The sequence below is a fragment of the Tupaia chinensis genome, unplaced genomic scaffold (genome assembly GCF_000334495.1).
Source record: "Tupaia chinensis unplaced genomic scaffold, TupChi_1.0 Scaffold143728_1, whole genome shotgun sequence".
NCBI classification, from domain to species: Eukaryota; Metazoa; Chordata; class Mammalia; order Scandentia; family Tupaiidae; genus Tupaia; species Tupaia belangeri.
Window position 1 is genome coordinate 1687188 of NW_006203577.1, and position 25231 is coordinate 1712418.

At 41.4% G+C, this 25231-nt stretch overlaps 1 pseudogene; it reads right to left on the reverse strand.

The window, feature by feature from the left end:
• Positions 1–2235: 2235 nt before the first annotated feature.
• Positions 2236–25231, reverse strand: part of LOC102502501 (histidine triad nucleotide-binding protein 1 pseudogene) — a 63216-nt pseudogene continuing 40220 nt past the window's right edge.

Genomic DNA, 25231 nt, shown 5'->3' on the forward strand with positions numbered 1-25231 from the left:
GGCCCGGGACGTGGCCGCGGCAGGCGCTCCCCCGACCGAGCACACGCACACGTTCCGGGGAAGGGAGGTTGCTGGGCAGTTATCAAAGGCAGCCGAGTTCCTTTTCCTGACAGCCCTCTCCCTCCCTGTTTCGAAATCCACTGCCCATTTAAAGAAATAGCGGCCGCTACCAACAGAAAGCGGTGACTCGACTACAAAGTTGCCTGAACGGGTTCCTGCAGATAATACCCCTCCCAGGACCGCTGCTCCGAAGCCCTCATTGGCCGTTTGGACGGCCGTGGGATCCTGCGGGAAGAGGGATGTTTGGTTGGAGAAGCAGTGGAGGGGAAGTTAAAGCCAGTGGGGCGAGGGCTAGCCTTGAGCTCAAGTGACCTGATCACTGGGTTTTTATTGTTATTTACATCCCAGGAAATGCTCTGGAGAGTCTACCACAAGACTGAGCACATTATACCCATGTGTAAATTCCGAGTCCTGAAAATATGCATAGGGGTGTAATGTATGGATGTGTGATGTAAAGCTACATTCGTTGCAGTGTTGTCTTTTGACAGTAATATATTACAACTGTATAAGCGTGGATATGTAAATATGTACAATTATCCCTCAGTATCTGCAGGGGATTGGTTCCACTCGCACACAAAAACACCATGGATGCACAAGTCCTTATTTTAAAAACATTCTGCATAACCTATACACAGCCTCCCATATACTTTACCTTTGTTTAGAGAGATTTTTGCTATAGGGCACATGTGCGAGGCAGAGAGAAAGAGACAGACAGAAAGTGAAAAGTCACCCCCCAGAGGATGGCCATACAACAATCTCTTCTCCTGCAGTCTCCTCTTGGGATTTTGGGCATGCATGCACATGTGCCTGGTGTCAGTTTTAAACCGCTAGGTCTGGGACTGGAACTGTAGTCGACTGTGTGGGAGTCCAGCGAAAACCATCTCAACATTTGCTGGTCACACCTCCCAAATACTTTACATCAGCTCTAGGGTACTTAAAATACCTAACACAGTGCAAATGCTGTTAGGTACTGTTAAGGAAATAATGACAAAAAAAAAAAGGAAGTCTCCTATTGCGTATAGATGCAACCATTTTTTTTCCCCTCCAGATATTTCCTATCAGTGTTTGGTTTAATAGAGGATGTGGAATCTGCAAATACAGAGTGCTTATATTTATGTATATATACACGTATATCCATATGGATCCTGTCCCACACCAGGACAGAGTTCCCAGTTCTTCTGCACCCTCTGAACTTTTCCTACCACTTTCCTTCACCTCTTTCTACATTAGCAACTGTGCTCAGACTTTTACAAACAATACTTTTTAAAAAGTTTGTTTATTTCTTGAGAGAGAGACGGGAACAAGTATCTTCAAGAGGGTCTCTCTCTGCAATCCTGCCCCAGCCTTTCCCAAGGTGTCCCATGAAGGATCCATGCATGCAGGTCAACCTGGGGTCTTCCAAATGGCCTACAGCATTGCAGAGCTTTGGACTACCGCAACCCCAGGGCTGGGCCTACAGACAATACCTTTGTTCACAAGTTTTTTGAAACCCTCAACCAGAAGTTATTAAAGGAGTTGGGGTAGGAGAGTCCTGTTTCAGGAAGGTGGGAGTAAATTAATAGTTCTATTTTCACCTAAGAGAGTTCAGTCTCATGCACTTCTACTCTCATGCCTTTGACCATCTACTCTTCCTCCTCAGGAATTACCCCGGTGTCTACCTTTGCTCCTCCTAACTAATGTTGCAGGCTGTGGTCTTGTGTCCCATGGCCAGATTAAATCATACATTTACATCACTTACTTGTCAATAAGCTCTTTAAGAACTCAATCTCAGGGACCAGTGGATGACATAATGGTTACATTGCTGGGTCCCCCCCATCCCCCGCCATGTAGTCGACCATGGTTCAAGTCCCAGATCACGGCTTAAAACTCACACTGGGCATGTGTGCATGCATGCCCAAGACCCCAAGAGAAGAATGGAAGAGAAGGGACTATGGAGTGGCCATCTCCGTTTGAGGGTGATTTCTTGCTTTCTGTCTCTCACTGGTATGCACATACCCTATAGCAAAAATCTCTCTCTCTTTTTTAAACTATGCAGCAAAGTCTTTTATTTGTGTATGGGATTTTCACATTACCTCCTCAATCTCTCCATACCCAGGCAAAATTAAGTGTGCTGATACTGTAACTTGCAAACTTGATTTATTGCCTATAGAAGGGAAAATTATCCCTAAAACATGCTTAACCAGGAGGCCAGTTCATCTGCTGACCACCTAGAACGTGGAGATGAACATGATAGATTGTCCCCCATCTGAACCTTCATTCACCACCACTCCATAACGCTTCTTCAGGCCCAGATCAGCAGCACATTTCTTGCCAACAATCTTTAAGTGTCCAAGAAGACTTTCATCATCTTCTGCTTCTTCTATATGTTTCTGGGGTATCACCAGAAAATGTGTTGGTGCTTGAGGGGAAATGTCATGGGAAGCACGACACCGGTCATCCTCAAAAATGATTTTGGCGGGGGTTTCCTTGCGGATGATCTTCCCGAAGATTGAAGATAGTGTTGCCACCAGGCCAGGTGAGGGGAATCGGGAAGAGGGAAGGATCTGGGGAGCCGTTGGAGGGCGAGACTGCGCTGCAGAGCCCAAAAACCTCTCAAAAAATCTGGGCCAGGAGGTGGCATGGAGGGCAAGATGCTAGATCCCACATGGCCGACTTTGTGGCTTTGTGGCTCGAGTCTCAGGCTCAGTAGCCTGAAAAACATGGCAAACGCATGTTATGTGCATGCCCAAAATCCTCTCAGGAGAATGGAGAAGAGATTGTGGTGTGGCCATCCCCCTGAGAATGATTTCTCACTTTCTCTCCATCTGTCTCCAGAGAACGCATGTGCCCTATAGCAAGAGAGAAAGAAAGTTAAAAAATAACAGAGAACAGTCTCTAACTGTCTATAAAATGAGGGGAGTATAAAGTGAGGGATAGTATCTACCTCATAAAACTCTCATATTAAACGAGAAAGTAAACACAAAGTACTTTCTTAGCAGAGTACCACATATTACACATGCTCAATTAATGTTTGCTATCATTATTATAACCCTGTTATTATATAACCCCATTCTTAATTCCTCCTTATCGTCTCCTGACTCATAGGAATAGTTTGAAACAGAATGTTTGTGGTTCCAAAACAAAACACACAGTAGCAGTTGTGGCAAAAGCTGCATTTAGACCAAGGGTAGGTAATCTCCCTAAGGGCTGGATAGTAAATGTTTTAGGCTTTGTGGACCAAAAGACAAAATTAAGAACATTATGTACATGTCCACATGAAAAGAGAAAAAACAAGTGTCCACACGTTTGTACTTATAAAACATAAGATGTAACAATAGTAGCAATTTTTAATACAGGTCTAGTAATGTAGGAATAAAATTTTGGGGGGGGGAATAACTTTTCACTTGAAGTTCAAGGAAATGTTCTCTGTCATCAGAATTAATTACAAATATTCATCTGTTAATGCTGAATTTTTTTTAAATTTCCAGAGGACATGTGTTTTTCTTTAGAACTGTTTTACACTGTAAAGAACATCACTGACAATCGGGAACCAGCAGTTAGCGTAATGGCTATGTCGCTGGACTCCCACGTAGTCGACTGCGGTTCGTCCCGGACCCGGTGGCTTAAAACTCACGCCGGGCGCGTGTGCATACGTGCCCAAGATCCCGAGAGGAGAATGGAGAAGGGATTGCAGCGTGACCATCCCTCCTGGGGGGTGATTTCTCGCTTTCTGTCTCTATGTCTCTCTCTCTGTCTGGTGAGCGCACGCGCCCTATAGCAAAAAACCTCTCAAAAAAAAAAACAAAAAAACAAAAAGAACATCACTGACAATTAAATATATATTTCCGAAACAACCAATAGAATGAACATCAAATGTTCACAATGATAAAAATTTTGAAGGTGGTGAATAAATTTATATTCTCAATTTGTTTATTACATACTGTATACACACTTTCAAAGCCATATTATACCTTACAAAGATGTAAAATGATTATATATCAATCAAAAATTACAATAGTTTAAAGATTATCCCATTACATAAAGGCATTTCTAAACTGTTAGAATTCTATATATTCTCTTGATACTTTCCCCCTTTAGCATGGCAAATTAATCACCTCCAGTTGAAAGTAAGATGGAAACTCCTCAGCAGCATAGTGAAGTGGATTTTAAATACGGAAATGTCCTTTGCACTTGCATTAAAATCCCAAAAACATTGCTGGAACTGTAGTTTGAGTTTAGAGAAGTATCGCTCCTGAAAATTTGTGTTGGAATGGATATTTTGCTTCTTGTTTTAACTTGTGACAGCATGGGAAGTGTGCAAAGCAGCTTGACATTATTTGTGATTCAAACAATCTTAGTTATGTCAAAATGATTTTACTGCACTACTGTATAAATTTTACAAACAAGCTCTATTTTGCCTTGTAGTTTTAGGTTGAATTTATGAGGAAACATTATCAAGTCTGTACCAAAAGTTAATTTCCAAGGCATTCACTGTTTGATAATGGTGACTGAGGGATTTTTTTTTTTTTCATTCATTGCGCTATGTCGCTGGACTCCCACGTAGTCGACTGCGGTTCGTCCCGGACCCGGTGGCTTAAAACTCACGCCGGGCGCGTGTGCATACGTGCCCAAGATCCCGAGAGGAGAATGGAGAAGGGATTGCAGCGTGACCATCCCTCCTGGGGGGTGATTTCTCGCTTTCTGTCTCTATGTCTCTCTCTCTGTCTGGTGAGCGCACGCGCCCTATAGCAAAAAACCTCTCAAAAAAAAAAACAAAAAAACAAAAAGAACATCACTGACAATTAAATATATATTTCCGAAACAACCAATAGAATGAACATCAAATGTTCACAATGATAAAAATTTTGAAGGTGGTGAATAAATTTATATTCTCAATTTGTTTATTACATACTGTATACACACTTTCAAAGCCATATTATACCTTACAAAGATGTAAAATGATTATATATCAATCAAAAATTACAATAGTTTAAAGATTATCCCATTACATAAAGGCATTTCTAAACTGTTAGAATTCTATATATTCTCTTGATACTTTCCCCCTTTAGCATGGCAAATTAATCACCTCCAGTTGAAAGTAAGATGGAAACTCCTCAGCAGCATAGTGAAGTGGATTTTAAATACGGAAATGTCCTTTGCACTTGCATTAAAATCCCAAAAACATTGCTGGAACTGTAGTTTGAGTTTAGAGAAGTATCGCTCCTGAAAATTTGTGTTGGAATGGATATTTTGCTTCTTGTTTTAACTTGTGACAGCATGGGAAGTGTGCAAAGCAGCTTGACATTATTTGTGATTCAAACAATCTTAGTTATGTCAAAATGATTTTACTGCACTACTGTATAAATTTTACAAACAAGCTCTATTTTGCCTTGTAGTTTTAGGTTGAATTTATGAGGAAACATTATCAAGTCTGTACCAAAAGTTAATTTCCAAGGCATTCACTGTTTGATAATGGTGACTGAGGGATTTTTTTTTTTTTCATTCATTGCCATTATTTCTCTACTGCTTATTTCCTGACTTCTTTTGGGAAAACTTGATTTTTTTTTATACTCCCTTTAAATTCCTAGATTGTCTTTCTAGTTTTTCTTCTTCGTGTCAAATATGAGTGCTTTCGAAATTATAATGTGCATCTTCAATTATCATCATCTATCTTTTTTTTTTTTGGAAAGGTTTTTTCATTATAGGGCGTGTGCGCTCGCCAGACAGACAGAGACATAGAGACAGAAAGCAAGAAATCACCCCCCAGGGGGGATGGCCACGCTGCAATCCCTTCTCCTCCGTTCTCCTCTCGGGATCCTGGGCACACACGCACACGTGTCCGGCGTGAGTTTTAAGCCACCGGGTCCAGGACGTGAACCGCGGTCGACTACGTGGGAGTCCAGCGACATAGCCATTACACTAACTGCTGGTTCCCATCATCTATCTTCAAATATATGAAAGAACTTTATAATGGTATAATTCCATTTATCCCTCTGCCATCCTTCAAGATATGATTGCCAGGGACAGTAGGTGGTGTGGTGGTTGAGACACTGAACTCCCACGTGGCCAAACACGGTTCAAGTCTTGGACCTGACGTTTTGCTTTCTCACTTTCTCTTTCTCTCTCATGAGCACACGTGCCCTGTAGCAAACTGAAGAATAATGATAATGATAAATAAAAATAAATAAATAATTGTTTTTTAAAAAGATATTATCGCCGTATATTCTACTTCTGCATAAATTACAAAATCTACTACGTGCTATATTGGGGGATATTTGAGAATTTATAAATATATGTTTTCAATGAATATTAAAATGTATGTTTTTTTCAGTTTGCCCAGATTTTTTTTTTCTTTTCTGATACTTTTTCTTTCCTTCTTGAAGATCTGGTTTTTCACCTTATGTCATTTTTCTTTAGCCTCAGAAACTTCTTTTGGCAATTTTTGTTAGAGATGAAGCTCTCTTATTTATTTTTTTTGTCTTTGTTTTATGTTCATTTGAAGGATATTTTCACAGTATGTAGAAATTTTGGCTAACAGGGTTTTTTTTCTTTTTTCATTTTGGCACTTTCACTATGTTATTCCTTTTTTGTGTCATTATTTTGATAAAAAGTCATTTGTAATTTTGTGCCAAAAGCACTTTTGGCCCTCTTGTGTATTTTGTATTTTTATTTGCTGGTCACGTTTAAGATTTTCTCTTTAAATTTGATTTTAAAAATTTTGACTATTACGTATTTTGACTATTGTACTTGACCTCCACTGCAGATCTTGGACCTGTAGATAGGTATCTTTTATTATAAGTTTTAGAAAATTCTTATTTATTATCTCTTTGAATGTCCCTTCTCTCCATTTTTTCTGTCTTCTTTTATTACTCCAATAATACAACTGTTAGACCATATAATATTGTTCCATAGATTTCAAATACTCTGGTTTATCTATTTTCTCTGTGTGTGTTTCAATTTAGATATTTCCCAATTACTGCTTTTCAAGTTTTTTTTTTCCAATTTAGTGTGAACTCTATCTAATTGTTTATTTCTTATCCTTTATTTCCATTATCTTTTGTTTGAGAGACAGATTGTTGCTACAGGGCACGTGCGCTCATTGGAGAGACAGAGAAAGAGACAAGGATACAGAAAGCGAGAAACCACTCCCCGGGGGTGATGGCCATGCTACAATCCCTTCTCCTCCATTCTTCTCTCAGGATTTTGGGTGTGACTGCACAGATACCCAGTGTGTTTCAAGCTGCCAAGTCCAGCACTAAATTCAACGCCTAAACCACTAAGCCACTTACTGATGCCTCATTTGCTTTTTAAATACTTTCATGGTTTTTATTAAATCATCCATCTCTTTAGACGTGGTTTCCACCTTTTCCTTTATGCCCTTTAGCATTTTGGTTATGGTGTGGTAATTCCAAAATTTGGTATATTTCCTGATTAACATCTATTGATGATTTCTTTTTTTGACCATGGGTTACATTTTCTTGCTTTTGTGTGCGTATATGTCTTGATGTTTTTGACTATGTGCTGGATATTTTATGTAAAAATCACAGTATACAATGAATTAAACTATATTTTAGCCTAAAAGGGCCACATATCTTCTTTTATCAGGGCACTAGTGTTGGGGCTGAGTCAATATGACCTGTAGTTGGTTGAACTTTGTTACAACTTTAGTTTGACTCAAATTACCACTGGCTTCAAATATTTTGAAGTTAGAATCGTGACTCTCCTTATAAGCAAATACTATCTTAAAGCTGTCCGTCTCAGCTTTTCTGCTCTGTCCGATGTCTTTCTTAGACTCAAGTATTTGGGGAAGATCTCTCTTGTCTCCTGTTGCTGAGCATGCCTCTGTCTTCTTTAGCTGAAGGCCTGGAGTACCAGAGGTTTTCTTTAAGCTCTCTGGCCTTTCTACAAGTTTTTCTTAGCTGAAATCCGTATGTATCTCTGAGTTTCCTCTTAGCTCTTTGCTACTGCCTTAGTTTTTGTGGTGCTACCCCAGAAGTCTGTGAATGAGAAAGAATTGTGAGATAGCATGGTTTTGCTCTATGGTTTTGCTCTCTGCTGTGGCTCCTCTGGATTCTAAACTGTCACATTAGCACAAACACTGCCATTAAAACCTGTTAAAAGTTGCCCCAAATCAACCAATGGCACGGTGGTTAGGATGGCTGGATCCCACATGGCTAACTGCATGGTTCAAGTCCTGGATCCAGTGACTTGGAAAACACACTGGGCATGTGTGTGTGTGTATACCCAAAATCCTGAGAAGAGAATGGAGAAGAAGGGATTGTGACATGGCCATTTCCCCTAGGGGTTACTTTCTCACATTCTCTCTCTCTCTCTCTGTCTTTCTCTGGTAAGCACATGTGCCCTAAAGCCAATTTAAAAAAAAAAAGAAAAAAAAAGCCCAGCCTCTGTGGCAGTCAGTAGCATACTGGACTGCAGAGCTAGAAGCCACGTGCCCAGCCACAGTTTGAACTCCCAGCCCAGGAGGTCTGAAAACACTCCAGGCATCTGCGTGCATGCCCAGGTTACAGACAGTCTGGAAGACTGGAGGAAGGGGATTGCAACAGGACTGGGCCTTGTGGAGGAGGGCGCATCTCTCTCTCTCTCTTGCTCTCTCTCTCTCTCTGACATATATCATGATTAATGGTTAAAAAAAATTGTTTAAAAAATTTTAGGTTGATTTTTTTTCTTACTATCATGTAAGACACATTCCCCCATTTCAGTTGGGGATGAGAACTACTAAGGATCTTTCTTCTCATGTGATGATTACCACTTCTGAAGTTGTGTTCACTTAGGTTTCTTTTTGCTCTTATCCCACTGATGATTTTTTTAAAACTATAATTATGTAGGTTATCTGGTTTGTTTTGGGTGTTAGGGAGTGAATTATGAACTTGTGCTTTTCTATATACAATCTGGAAGAGAAAATTAAGTGTCTAATCTTTGTAAAGACTGAGAAGGAATGAACATGTAGGAATATGTGAATGTGGATGTGTTTAAAAACTGATAGCCATCATCACAATATAATGTTACATTTTAAAAGCAAAAATAATATTTTAAACAATACAAACTACAAAACAAACACCACCTGCACATCTGCAAACCAGAAATTCCTCTACCTAGCAGGCATGCTTCTTTCCAAAGTATCTGTCACAGGCCCCGCTGCAGTGGTTCAGGGAGTAGGGGTGGTGCTGTGTGATGCTGGAAGACATTTGGGAATGTTCCAGGTTCATGTTCTGGGTTTATCGAAACATGTCAAGCAAACACATGGGTTCACTGTAAGAAGGACCGTGATGGCTGTGGTGGCGCACGCCCTGTGGGAAAAACCTATGGAGAGCTGTGAGGTGAAGACTGTCAAAGGGGCTCTCTCTTTGACATGTTATTTATTTATTTATTTTGAGAGATTTTTGCTATGAGATGCATGTGTTTGCCAGACAGACAGAGAGAAACAGAGAGACAGAAAGCGAGAAATCCACCTCAGGGGAGATGGTCACTTCACAATCCCTTCTCCTCCACTCTCCTCTGGGGATTTTGAGTATGTACATACCTGGTGTGAGTTTCAAGCCACCAGTTCCAGGATTCAAACTGTGTTCAGCCATGTAGGAGTCCAGGAACGTAACCATTATGCCATCTGCCGATCCCGGGTCTCTCTCTCTCTCTGGAAATAAATAATTAAGCTTAAAATTTTTAAAAAGAAAGAAAGATGTGTCATAACTAGTGGAAAGAGAGAGAAGAGAACAAATGCATATGTTATTTAAATAAGACATGGGGTCCAGCAGGTGGCATGGAGGTTAAGGCTATGGATCCTACATGGCCAACTGCACAGTTTGAATCCCAGACCCAATGACTTGAAAAATCACTTTGGGTGCATGTGCATGTGTGCCCAAAATCCTGAGAGGAGAATAGAAGAGAATTGCAGGATGGCCACCGCCGCCCTCCCTCCCCCCCATGCAATGAGTTCTCACTTTCCCTCTCTCTCACTCTCTCTCTGAGCGCATATGCCCTATAGTAAAAATGAAAATAAATAAATAAATAAGACATGGATTTTTTAAATGTTGAGAATCAATGCTCTAAACTATACATGTTCTTCATCGTATAGTCAGATATAATCAGAGAAGCAGAATCACATGCACATGTGTGTGCACGCACACATGTACTTCTCTCATACACCTGGAATCTTCAAATAATTAGTGGAAAGTGTGTATTATGGGGGAAAAAAAACTATGAATGGATTTCAAGGTTGTTTTTCCAACTAAAATAAACTCATACTTGAATCTCATTTTTCCATAAACCTTTGTAGTCCCCTCATATGTACAGCAGAAATTTGGAAAGAGAAGATGAGTGTAAAGTGGGTAAAATCAAGACTAAGCTAGAACTCATGTGCATGCAATAGAGCCCGTTAAGGATGGACCAAAACTCATGTCCATTCTTCTTGTCTCTGACCTTAATGGCCCGGGTGACCTCCAGGGGCCTTTTATCTTGGAACTGAACACACACCTCTGGCCCAGGAGGAGAGAAGCTGAAGGTGGATTTTGCTAAAGGTGGAGCAATCACAGTTTCAGCCACTGCTCTACACCAATGAGGGGAGTCAAGAGGTCATGCAGAAGTGTGTAGCATTATCCCCATGCCTCATGGTGAAGGAGCTGATTCCTCTATGACTGACACTGGTTTGGAAACCACATTGGACACTTGTGCATGTGTGCCAAATATTCCAGCAGGAGTAGAAGGGATTGAAGCATGAACAAGTCCCCTGTAAGGGGCCCTTTCTCCTTCTCCCTTCCCCTCTTTCTCTGTTTCTGTCTCTCTCTGGCAAGTGCACGCACCTTCTGACAAATTTCAAAAAAAGGAAATATGTGTGAACTACAAAATGTTTTCTGATTCATTTCTACCCTTCAGATTACACAAGAATTTCTCTGTGGCCCACCCTAACTGCAAGCATGCAGGAAAGGTAAATCTGGAAATGTGGTGCAGCGTAGTCAAGTCGTCACCTTACAGAATCCTGACATGCTTTAATCAGGTTTCCACTGGCCCAGTGTGTGTGGTTTTTGTTTTTTTTTTTTTTTTTTTGGAGAGTTTTTTGCTATAGGGCGTGTGTGCTCACCAGAGATGGAGAGAGACAGAGAGACAGAAAGTGAGAAATCACCCCCCAGAGGGGATCGCCATGCCATAATCCCTTCTCCTCCATTCTCCTCTTGGGACCTTGGGCATGCAAGTACATGCGCCTAGTGTGAGTTTAAGCCACTGGATCCGGGACTTGAACCATAGTCAACTACATGGGAGTCCAGCAACATAGCCATTATGCCAACTGCTGGTCCCTCCACTGGCCCACTCTTTAGCAGTTATAATTTTAGGATTTTTCAGGATTTCTGTCAAATTTTTTTGACCTTCAAATCATTGTGTTCTGTATGCATTTTTATGAATTCTATATCATTCTTATTAATGCCACCATATTACCAACCTCCAAGTTAACAACCTTCAAAATAATTTTTGATCTATCATTCTCCATTATGCCCTATAGATTTCCTGTTTACAAATCTTTCTGTTTCATTCACAGATTCTCTTCTATGTAGTCATCTTTCTAGAAGCAGTAATTTCCTAGTTTGTATTATTGTCATTTTGCTTTTCCTACCACCAGACTTCTGTAACTCATCTATTGTAAGACTGAATGTTTCATCTCTGTTGGGGTTCTCCAAAGAAGCATAAGTAATAGGATACATAGATGCTCCTTGACTTACAACGAAATTACATCCTGATAAAACCTTCATACATTGAAAAACTCATTTCTTTTCAATTATCTCCTCTCTTAATCTGTACCCATGGAGTCACAGGAAGCTTTCCATGTCCACTTTACTAAGGAAGGAAAAAATGCAACCAGATTACAGATGATATTCCAGGGTATTCCGGCACCACCTGAAAGCAGGCAACTTTTTGTGGAGATCTCAGACTTCCAAAGCATGAGTTCAATAAACCTCGCTTTCTTTATAAATTTACCCAGGCTCTGGTTTCTTCTAGTAATGCAATATGGACTAAAAGTACAATTTCCAAGTTGTTTCCCAGGTTACGGAACGAGGACCTCTCTGAAAGAAAAGGCCAGGAAAAGGCTCATCAAACTGTTTCTAGCTACCAAAGTAATAAACCAAAGGCCATATGGAATTCTTGAAGGGACTACGGAGAATAGCACTACCATAACATTTTTCAAGGACAGGGTCAGCAGGTAGTGTGGTGGTTAAGGTGCTGGACTCCCACATGGCTGACTGTGGTTTGAGTCCCTGAAAAATTAAAATAATAATAATAAACAAAATTAATATTTTTTAAAAAGTTTTTGAGGATAGGTGATGAGGACTCCAAAGAGCTGTTTGCTTTTAATTGGTAAAGCCAGAAATAAGACTTCATCTAGTTTCCAGCCCTCTATCATAACTAGTCTCAAAAGATTGATTGCCTGTCCATTTCACAAGACATCATTCTAATCATTCACAGTGATGGTACTGGTTGACTGGACCCGATGAGCAGAACGTAGCAAACAGCCAGAGGATGAGAAATAAATTTCACAGAACTTCAGAAGTCTTCCACCTCTGTGACTGCCTCCCCGCTCTGTACTAAGGTCAAGGGGCCAGCAGATGGCATAGCAGCTCTGTCACTGGACTCCCACATGGCTGACTGCAGTTTGAGTCCCAGACTTGGTGGCTTGAAACTCACACCAGAGGTGTATGTGTGCATGCCCAAGATCCCAGGAGGAGAATGGAGGAGAAGGGATTGCAGTGTGGCCATCTCCAGTGAGGGGTGATTTCTCACTTTTCTTCTCTCTTTCTCTGTCTCTATCTCTCTCTCTCTCTGGTGAGCACATGCACCCTAAGGTAAAAACCCTAAAAAAAATAATAACAGAGATATGTCTTCAAAAGTAAAGAGCAAATTTCTGCATCTGTCTCCTCCAACCCTGAAGAAGGAAGTACAGCATGTAGTGGGCTTCCAGTTTCAAGTGGGATCTAGAATATGAGAAAGGTTGCATCCAGCTCCTCTACCCCTTGAGCCAAAAGATTCACTAATATTTGAAATGTCTGTGATAGACAGAGTTGTTATATGGGGCCCTTAGCAGGATCCTATAGACAAACTACAGTGCATGCCTTTAGAATTTGAGAGCAAAGCTATGTCACTTTATAAAATTAACTATTCTCCTTTATTAAGAGAGAGTTTTTGCTATAAGGCTCATCTGCTTGCCAGAGAGACAGAAAGTGGAAAATCATCCCCAATGGGGAATGGCCACACAGCAATCCCTTCTCCTCTCTGGACTTTGAGCACCCATGCACACGTACCTGGTATGAGTTTTAAGCCGCCAGGTCCTGGATTTGAACTGCAGTCTACTACATGGGAGTCTAGCTATGTAGCCATTACACCATCTGCTGGTCCCAACTATTCTCCTTTTAAGAAATAACTTCTGACTTGCTACTAGATGCTAAAAAAGACTAAATGTTTGACTTGAACTGCCAAGTTACCATGTAAGCTGATGTGCTCATTGTGATGGAGATGTTTGCCCCACCAAACTGTAATGTTGGGCACACACGAAAGTACTCCACTGTGAATGGACATACCATCTACCAAACAGGGAGGGCTTAATCAGGTCCTGAAGGCATAAGGAAGTTACATGAGCAACTGGCTCTAAGCTCTATGGCTCTTTTTCTGTTCCATTGCCTCTTCTCTCTCAATCCACACCCATGGCTTCATGGGAAGCTCCATGTCCACTCTACTAAGGAAGAAAAAGTTCTATCTGATTAGAGGCAATAATTCCAGGGCATCCTGACACCACCTAGAAGCAGCCAGGTGCCATATAGTGTGTCCACTCAAGAGTGGCCCTAAGGGACAGTACTTAAGTAAAGTCCTAGGGATCAGCAGTTGGCGTAATGGCTATGTCATTGGACACCCATGTAGTCGACTGTGATTTGAGTCCTGGACCCAGTGGCTTAAACTCACGCCAGGCGAGCGTGTGTGTGTGCCCAAGATCCTGAGAGGAGAATGGAGGAGAAGGGATTTTGTTGTGGTCGTCCCCCCTAGGGGGTGATTTCTCGCTTTCTGTCTCTGTCTCTCTGGCGAGCACATGTGCCCTATGGCAAAAACCTCTCAAAAAAAAAAAAAAGTAAAGTCCTTCTAGTGGGCTGAACCAAATATGGATTCGTCTTTTCTGTTGGCAATGTTTCTGGCCAAAACCACCGTTTGGGGACTTTCAAAGTGCTGCATTCACCCTCGTAGTATTCCACGCTGCATTGCTTCTGACCAACAAACTGATTTTATGCCAAATAAAGTACAGCAATGAGCTAGAACTCAGTGAATGCACAGAGCTTGCCACGTGCCCCATCATTGTGAGGCAGTTGGCCTAACAGGACATGGGATGGCTCTTTGGAGACTCTGTGTGTGCCAGCTGGACAGCAACATTTTGCAGAGCCAGACTAATAGCATCTTCCTGGATGCAATGTGTACACTGAGTAGGCAACCACCATATGGTACTTTTTTCCTCAGGTCAAAGAGTTAAGGAGAGGAAATTCATAGGTCCTACTTATTTCTAACTCCAGTGGTTCATTAGCAGATATGGGACTCCCCTCTTCTCAACTTTATGCTCTGTTGTTTTAAAGATCTTTGTTTCCAAAGGAAGAGTTCTTCCGGTGGGAACGCAACAGTTCCATCCAGCTGGAAGGTGAGACTGCAATCTGACCACCGTGAGTTTTTCATGCTAGGAAAACTACTAGCAAAAAAAAAGTGACTTGTTTTACTAGCTAGTGTGATTGATTCAGGCCTTTCAGGAAAAGTAGGTTGCTGCTAGTACGCTGTGGAGGCAGAGAGGAGTATCTCTGGAATTAAATCGGTCCCCGGGGAACTGGCTGAGCATGTGATGACGGCTCCACCTTTAGCAAAATCTACCTTTGGTTTCTGCTACTGCTGGGCTGGATGTGTGTTTAGTTCCCCCTGGAGAATGGTTTCATACTCCTGTGGAAAAAGTTGAGGGCCAGCCTCCTGTTCTGGTGGTTAGGGGAGCTGGATCCCATGTGGTTCAAATCCAGGACCCAATCAATTTAAAAATACACTGAGTGCATGTGCACTGGGTGTGCACCCCTAATCCTGACAGGTTGGAGAAATGGAAGAGAAGGGACTGCAGCATGACCATGCCCCACTGGGCTTTCTCTTTATCTCTCTTTTTTTCTCTCTCTCTGTCTCTCTCTTGACAAGCACATGCAATCTTTGGTAAATTAAAAAAAAAAAGTTGATGGAAAACTATAGCACAATACAGCAGGATAGTGAACAGTATAGATCTTTCAGGAATGAAGGTTCGGGTCATCGTCCAGAAAGGTTGAGATACTTGCTGAAGCAGAGAGTACTGAAGAGATAGTGGGAAAAGGAAATGATAAATACCATCCATGATGTGTGACTAATTGCAATGAAAAGGATGGTAATAGTTATGAATATGTTTTTGATAGAAATATTTTCAAATGTGTGTGTGCGCACAAATACACCAATTTTTCTTCTTTTATAAAAATCTCCCATTCTTCTTCCTAACAAAAGATATTAACTTTATTACATGAGGGTTTTTTTTAAAGAATTTTTTAATTTAACTTTATTTATTTGTTTGTTTCTTTTCATTTGACCAGAGAAGGACAGAAAGAGAGAGAGAGAGAGAGAAAGCAAGCCGCCAGGTCAGGGATTTGAACCACAATCGACCATGTGGGAGTCCAATGCCTTTAACCAGCATGCCACCTGCCAGGCCCAACATTAGTTTTTAAGTTATTTGATATCAAGGAGTGAATTTCAGCCAAAAGAAAAATGGACATCATTCTCAGATGGATCTCATTTGTGTATCATTTGAGGGAGAGGACAGTGTTTTTTCAGTTATATGAAGAATACTTACATCTGGTTAAACGGAAGCAAAATGTTACTATTACTTTTATTTGGGAGTGTTTGAAAGACGATATATAGTTGCTGAATTGAAAAATGGAAACTACAGTGAATTATTCTGCTATTTTCCAGAATTCTCTTTCCCCTTTGGCTCTGAGTTAAAATTGACCAAAGGAGGAGCCCACATGAAATCTGGGAGGAGGACCTACGTAGTGGCTTTCAGAAGTTTGCTGCAATCAGACATGGTGATGGGTGGATGTGAAGGTCCCAGATGGATCCAAGCTTGTTCTCACTCTCCTTCAAATTCCATATTCAGCCCTTAGAGGCAAGAGCTTCTTAGAGACCTCTCCAAGAACTCCCTTTATTATCATCTCACAAGATGGATACGATCATCTCCTGGATTTCCTTGCAGGTTTCAACTTGCCTAGGCGTGCCAGTGTTTCCAGGTGATTGGTTATTGGTTGCTCGGCAGTGCAGTTCATGTGGAAGAGGCCTGATAAATGCATGTTTTCTTTTTTTCTTTCTCTTTATGTAACTAGTCCCCTATCATCTTCCTAAGGTAATCAATTAACTTGTTTTCCACAAATGTGTCAACTCATACGGTTAAACATATTTGATCTGTTTCAGTGCATTGCAATTAGCACCCCTATTAATGTTCCAATTGCCCATCCTTGGTCACCATTCATGTTTTAATATGTAATATGTAATAATTGTTAAATCATTTACTACCTAGTATTTTTAAATTCCCATTATTTCTCCATGTATTACTTAAAAGTGTGGTTTCTTTTTAGATTCTCAAGACTGTGGGATTATTTTTTACTGAATACACATTTAATTACATGATCATTCAGAGACTGTCGTTGTTTGACACTGGTATTTCACAATTTGCTACATACCTTACATCCATATACAGAGGCTTATAAATCTCTGCATATATACCAGGTAGAGGTTTTTCTGTAAAGGGCCAGAGAGTAAATCCTCATATTTCAAGTTTCGTAAGCCATATTTTCTGTTTACCTTATCAATTTTTTTGAAGGTTTTTTTTTTTTTTGGTGGGGGGGATGGCCCTATTGCCAATCCCTTTTCCTCCATTCTCCTCTCAGAATTTTAGTCATGCACACGCAGATGCCTGGCCTGATTTTCAAGCTTCTGGGACCAGGCCTCAAACTGCACAGCTGGACATGTAGGAGCCAGCACACTTACCTTATTAATTTTTATTGTATAAATTTGATACTATTTTATTAGGTATATATAAGTTCAGGATTTTTATATCTTCTAGGTAAAGTGGACTTCTAAAGAATTATTATGAATGTCCTTCTTTTTACCTTATATTCTTTATACCTGATTTAGTCTTAACATCTACTATTTCTAATAAGAAATATAACCACCTCAGCTTTCTTTTGGTTATATTTGCCTGTTATATTCTTTTTTGTCTTTTTATTTTCCACCTTTGTTCTAACGTTTTAGGTGAGGCTTTTCTGAACCACATGTAACAGATTTTTTAAAATCCATCTTCACCTTACCTACTTTTTGACTTACGAATGTTACGATTATAGATGTACCTGGACCTGTTTATACCGGTCACTATTACTTTTTTATCTGTCCTGCATTTTCGGTGTTTATGTTTTCTCCTTTCATGGCAGCAACAGGAACAATCAGCAAAGATTCCTGTCTTCCCTACATGAACACTTCCAGTAGGGAGGCAAGATGAATAATCTTGGGCAGAAAGAATTCAGGTGACTTGTGTCATGTCTAGTCCACAGCTGGGAAGGGTGGGTTTGAGTTCTCCACCTGTTCTTTCGTCGTGTTGCAACGACTTCTAACGTGCTCGACGGGAAAGCCTGCACCCCTCAAGTCCTTCTGTGATGATGTGGAACAGTCTCCTCCCAGTCTGCATCAGCATGCAGCAGGAGTGGGACATAAATCTGGCTTGTGAAATGCCAGTGAAATATTAAAGTCAATTTATCATCATAGCGTAAAGGAGCAATTGTGACTGAAATGTTATCTTGAAATCTTTGGTATGATTGCTCTTCCCCTGCCCCAGTTTTTGCCATGAAGCATGTGCACTCACTGGAGAGAGACAGAGAGAGGGAGAAAGGGAGAAATCGGCCCCCAGGAAGAATGACCATACTGCAACCCGGGACTCGAACCGGTCAGTCCTGTGGGAGCCACCTGCCTTAATTTCCATGCCACTTGCTGGCCCAATTACATTTTTCTTTTTTGGAAAGATTTTTGCTATAGGGTGCATGCAAGACAGACAGAGGAAGACAGAGAGAGAGAAAGTGAGAAATCACCCCCCTGGGGAGATGGCTATGCCTCAATACCTTCTCCTCCATTCTCCTCTTGGAATTTGGGCCGGACACACACACACCCTGTGAAATTTTCAAGACTCTGGATCTGGGACTCGAACCACAGTCAGCCACTTGGAAGTCCAGTGCTTCAACCACCAGGCTACCTGCTGGTCCCCCAACTACATTTTTTAAAAATCTTTTTTCTTTTTTCTCTTGGTTTGCAATACGTTTGGTCTATTTCTATTTCCTTTGCAGTTAGTGTGTGGGTAGTGTCGAGGGTTAGTGGGTTAGAGAGGTCATTACTACTGTGAACGCAACATGGCCTTAAGACTGTGTTTTATTCAGGATCTAATTGTGTTCATTTGTATTACCAAGTCCTGCAGAATGGCTGATGTTCTACTGAAAACCAGAGAATTCTCCTTTTTCTTGCAAATACACAGATGCCCGCCATCAGTTTCCCATCACATATGACTTCCAAATCAAACATTTAAATAATTCAGCAACCACATTTGTGAATATGCAGGATAAGATAAATACAGATAATTAATATCCTCTAGTGGTTCACATCAGATTCTGACACCAAATTAGTTATGAAAAAACCTGGGAACCAGCAGTTAGCGTAATGGCTATGTCGCTGGACTCCCACGTAGTCGACCGCGGTTCGCGTCCCGGACCCGGTGGCTTAAAACTCACGCCGGGCGCGTGTGCGTGCGTGCCCAAGATCCCGAGAGGAGAATGAGGAGAAGGGATTGCGGCGTGACCATCCCCCCTGGGGGGTGATTTCTCGCTTTCTGTCTCTATGTCTCTCTCTGTCTGTCTGGCGAGCGCACGCGCCCTACAGTGAAAATCTCTCAAAAAAAAAAAAAAAAAAAAACTTGTTTTTTATAATTTTCTGGAATTACAAATAGAGGATTCTTGACCTGTATTTTCTTTTCTCTCTCTCTCTCTCTTTTTTTAAGAGGTTTTTGCTATAGGGCACGTGCGCTTGCCAGACAGACAGAGAGAGACCGAGAGACAGAAAGTGAGAAATCACCCCCCAAGGGGAAAGGCCATGTCATAATCCCTTCTCCTCCATTCTCCTCTCGGGCACGCATGCACACGCGCCCGGCGTGAGTTTTAAGCCACCGGGTCCGGGAAGAAAAACATAGACGATTACATGGGAGTCCAGCGATATAGCCATTACTCTAACTGCTGGTTCTTCTTCTTCTTTTTTTTTTTTTTTGAGAGAGATTTTTTGCTATAGGGCACTTGCACTTGCCAGAGAGACAGAGAGGGACGGAGAGAAAGAAAGTGAGAAATCACCTTCCGGGAGGATGGCCACCTATAATCCCTCATTCTCCAGTCTCCTCTTGGGATTTTGGGCATGCACGCACATGTGCCTGGCGTAAGTTTTAAGCCACCAGGCCCAGGCCCCGAACTATGTTGACATCACCATTACGCAATCTGCTGGTCCCATGACCTATATTTTCTTAAGTAAGCTAGAAAGTAAATAATTGTTGGCTTGTAAACTATATTCTACTCCTAAGGATAAGTTCTGATCATTTTACTGGAATCATGTTTTCCGAGACTCCTTAGCAGCGATCTATTTCGTTGGTTTTTACTAACAATATCAAGGTCACCGAACGAAGGTCATTTCCTCCTGACCCCATTTCAGCATTATGTTTACTGATTATAAACCAGTTTTGAGGGGCTAGCAGGTGGTACAGTGGTTCAGGTGCTGGACTCCCCCATGGTCGACAGTGGTTCGAGTTCTGAAATTGGCAGTTTGAAACTTATACCAGGCATGTGTGCGTATACACCCAAAATCCTGAGAGGAGAATGGAGGAGGAAGGATTGTGACATGGCTGTCCCTATGGGAGGTGATTTCTCACTTTCTCTTTCTCTGTCTCTCTCTGTGTCCCCGGTGAGTCACCTGCCCTATGGAAAAAACAACAACAACAAAAACTCCTTTAAAAAATTAATTTTGGGGCCGGCAGGTGGCATGGTGGTTAAGGGCGTTGGACTCTCACATGGCTGATCATGGTTCAAGTCCTGGACCTGACAGCTTGCCTTCTCACTTCCTCTCTCTCTCATCAAATTTAAATAAATAAATAAAGTTAAATAAAATATTTTTTAAAAAATTAAATTTGAGGGACCAGCAGTTGGTGTAATGGCTATGTCCTTGAACTTCCATGTAGTCCACTGTGGTTTGAGTCAAAGACCCAGTGACTTAAACTCACACCAGGTGTGTGTGTGTGCATGCGTGCCCAAGATCCTGAGAGGAAAATGAAGGAGAAGGGATTACAGCATGGCCATCCCCCTGGGGGGTGATTTCTTGCTTTCTATCTCTCTGTCTCTCTTTCTGGCGAGTGCATGCGCCCTATAGCAAAAACCTCTCAAAAAATTAATTTTGAATACAAATTTTAAGGATATTTATTATATCAGTGAGTTTTCATAGCAGGTCATCCAGAGTAGGAAAGACCTGGAGTTATAGCGTATGAAGAGCCAGTTTGAAAAACAAGTTTGTTATGGAGTAGAAAGTCATGGAGAATATCAAGTATATTACAGAATTTTAGAATTTTAGAAGGAATTTTAGAGGCCTCTTATTCTAACTTGTCCCACATAAGAATCTCATCCTGGGGCCTTTCCATGGTGCATCAGTAATATGCTACTTAAGAGAAGCAGATTCTACATGGTGACTACGGTTCAAATCCCCAACCCTAGCGACCTAAAACATACTAGACAAACCCACAATTGCCCGGGATCTGAAGGGCTGGAGGACTGGGGAAAGGGACTATGGGGTCTAGGCTTTCTGGAGGGTGTTCCTCCCTCATTCTCACGTGTGTGCACATTCTTTATCATGAATAAAAAATAAATAAAGTAAAATTCCAATCATAGGGGCAAGCAGGTAGTGTGGCATTGAAGGCACTGGATTCCCATGTGGCCAGCCGTGGTTCTAGTCCAGTATCTACTAACTTGAAAGTCATTTGGGTGCATGGCCAAAATCCTGAGAGGAGAATGGAGAAGGGGTTGTGGCTTGGCCATCCCCCCAGGGTTCGATTGCTCTCTTTTCCCCTCTCTGCCTCTCTCCACAGTGCACACGCCCTATGGCAAAAACCTTTAAAAAAAAAAAAAATTTCCCATCTTAAAGGCCTCCCAGTGAAGAATCAGTCACTGATCTTTCCTGTTACACTGGAGCTCACCACTTTTTAAGGCAAGCCACAACATGTTTCAATTGCTAAGATAATAATTAGGTAGCTTTTCCTTATACTAAGCAGCTTATTATTTTTGGACCACCAATCCATCTTGGACACACACATACAAACCATGTTTTTCTCTGGATTAAATACATAGGAAGTCTTTGAATAATGCAATGGTTAAGGGCACCAACCTTCCCACACAGTTGAATATCCACATATAACTTTTGACTCAACCAAAGCTTAACTACTGAAAGCCCACTGTTGACTTGAAGTCTTGCCAATAACATAAATGGTAGACTAAAACATGGTCTGAATGTTATATGCATACGTGTATATGTACTGTATTCTTTCTTTTAAACAAACTAATTATTTATTTATTCATTCATTCATTTTAATTTGACCAGAGAGAGACAGAAACAGAGAGAGAGGTAAAGGGAGAAGGCAAGCCACCAGATCTGGGACTCGAACCATGGTCGGCCATGTGGGAGTGTCCAGCACCTTAACCACCATGCCACCTGCTGGTCCCTTTACTGTATTCTTACAATAAAGTAAGCTAGAGAAAAGAAAATGTTAAGAAAATTACAGGAAAGAGAATATAAATACATTTATAGTGTTGTACTATATACTATAGTATAATATAGTACTGTATCTATTTTTCAATATATTTATTGAAAAAAATCCTCAGATAAGTGCATCCATGCAGCTCAAACCAGTTTTGTTCAAAGGTCAACTGTGCCTGTTCCCTCAAAATATATGAGGATCGAAAATTTCAAATGTGCAATTTTCAGAATTAATATCCAAAAGCCGTGGTGATAAAGTGAACAATTACAACTCACTCTAAGACACAAAGTTCTGGGGCTGGCCCTATGGCCTAGTGATTAAGGGAAACCAGATCTATATAGTCCACTCTGGTTCAAATCCCGGCCCCAGGCATGTATGAGGGTGCCCCAAATCCTGACAGGGTGGAGAATAGAGAAGAGATTGTGGATAAACATGTCCCATTGGGGGTTGCTTTCTCTCTCTTGGTGAGTGCATGCACCCTCTGACAATTTAAGGAAAGGAAGAAAGAAGAAAGAAAGAAAGAAAGATAAAAGAAAGAATGAAAAAAGTTTCTGAACTGAGCTTTTCAGTAGTGAAGCATATATCTTCCTTGAGGGGGAAATATCCCATGTTTTCGTGGCAATACAACAATAGGGACTATTAGGTTTGAAGAAATTTCTACCATGGGATTAAGGCATAGCTTGCTGACCTGTATGTTCTTCTCCAGTTTGAAAATTGCACAATTCTTCCATTTCAAATGGTTGGGAAATGACCAAACAAAACTTCTTCTCTAATCAGTCTTCTTTCTTCCTCCCTTAATGAATAATTAATTTCCCATCATATCATCCTTCCTAAGAAAGGATCTGTTTGTGGGAACCAGCAGTTAGCGTAATGGCTATGTCGCTGGACTCCCACGTATTCCACTGCGGTTCGCGTCCCGGACCCGGTGGCTTAAAACTCACGCCAGGCGTGTGTGCGTGTGTGCCCAAGATCCCGAGAGGAGAATGGAGGAGAAGGGATTGCGGCGTGACCATCCCCCCTGGGGGGTGATTTCTTGCTTTCTGTCTCTATGTCTCTTTGTCTGTCTGGCGAGCACACACGCCCTATAGCGAAAATCTTTCCAAAAAAAAAAGAAAGAATCTGTTTGTTATACCCAGTTTCTCTTTCTCTCTTTCCTTCCTCCCTCCTCTCTCTTCCTCCCTTTATCTCTTCCTTCCTTCTTTCCTTTCTTCCTTCCTTCCTTCTTTCCTTCCTTCCTTCCTTCTTTATCTTCCTTCTTTCATTTCTCTCTCTCTTTCTTTCTTTTCCTCTTTTCTTTTCTTTTCCTTTCCTTTCTTTTCTTCTCCTCTCTGTCTCTCTCTCTTTCTTTCTTTTTTTTGGAAGAGGTTTTTGCTATAGGATGCATGCACTCACCAGAAAGACAGAGAGACACAGAGAGACAGAAAGCGAGAAATCACTCCCCAGTGGGGATGGCCACACCGCAATCCCTTCTCCTCTATTCTCCTCTCTCGGGATCTTGGGCACACATGCGTATGTGCCCAGCATGATACAGAGAGATAGAAAGTGAGAAATCCCTCCCCAGGGGGGATGGCCACACCGCGATCCCTTCTCCTCCATTCTCCTCTCTCGGGATCTTGGGCACATATGGACATGTGCCTAGCATGATTTTAAGCCACCGGTCCGGAACTCGAACTGTGACTGCATGTGAGTCCAGCGACATAGCCATTATGCTAACTGCTGGTCCCTTTTCTTTTCTTTTTTTTTCTTTCTTTCTTTCATGTATATACATGCCCAAAATCCCAAAAGGAGACTGAAGGAGAAGGGATTGTGGCGTGGCCATTCCCCTGGGATGTGTGTGCGGGAGGCTTTCTCACTTTCTCTGTCTGTCTCCAGCAAGCAGACATGCCCTGTAACAACAACAACAGAGAATCCATCAGTTGTCTGTTAGTCAGTTTGGACTTGAAAGACAATTTTTACGTGTTGTGTGCTAATCTGTAATAAAGTATATTCTACATAGTCAAACTGTATTTAAAATAGTTTTTAAAGAATATTTTGAATTGTCCTACATGTGGTTATATTGCTGTTATTGACATTCTCTTCTTACGTGATATGTTATTGCTTTGTTGTCAGAAATAACTCTAACCAGGGCTAACCTTGTGGTCTAGTGGTTATGGGACACAGATTCCACATGACTGCTCTTACAGTTCAAATCCTAGCCCCAAGTGGCCTGAAAAATGACCAGGTGCAGGAGCATGAGTGCCCCAAAACCCAACAGAATGGAGGAATAGAGGACTCGGGATTGTTGCAGGTCAAGTCCCTCTGGGGGTGCTTTCTCCCTCTCTCTGTCTCCCTCTGGTGAGTGGACACAACAACTGGCAAACAAAAGCAAAACAAGAAATACTTTAACCAAAGGGAAATGTAATGGGCATGGCCATTGCTTCTGGTGTGTGTGGGGGGATTTCTCACTTTTCCTCTTTCTTTTTTTTTATTTATTTTATTTTTTTGGTTTTTTTTTTTTGAGAGGTTTTTGCTATAGGGCGTAAGCGCTCGCCAGACAGACAGAGAGAGACAGAGAGACAGAAAGCAGGAAATCATCCCCCAAGGGGGGTGGCCACGCCGCAATCCCTTCTCCTCCATTCTCCTCTCGGGATCTTGGGCATGCACGCACACGTGCCCGGCGTGAGTTTTTTAAGCCACCGGGTCCAGGACTCGAACCGCGGTCGACTATGTGGGAGTCCAGCGACATAGCCATTACGCTAACTGCTGGTCCCTACTTTTCCTCTTTCTGTCTCTGCCTGGCGAACACCACGTGCCCTATAGCAAAAACAAACTAAACCCAGAACCAAAAAAAAGCAACAACAACAACACTTGCAATGAGCCTTGAAGATTTTTTTTTTTAAAAAGTGAAAATGGAAGCAAAATTGATATTCTAGCTTGTTACTGAGCTGTAAGTGTATTTTTTTTTAAAAAAGTAGAACTTTAAACATTGAAAGGGGAAAATTTTTTTCCCCTTTTCTGGGTATACACTGAACCAGTCCTAATTCCTGTGTAACTCCATATGGAGATTAGTACCAGTGTATTCCTGACTGTTGTACCACGGGTGGTTTTTAACTTTGTTTCAGCACTTTGCTTCATTATTGACACGCCCCTGGACTGTGTGTGTAGTGTGCTCATGTCTCATACAATTGAATGGCTAACTGTATGCTTGTACCACTCAGAACAGGTTATCATGTCTTATTCTGCTGAATTTATTAACAGCAGATTTTTTTAATGCTAAGTGCTAAGACAACTCAGCTAACTTTCCTCTTTGAA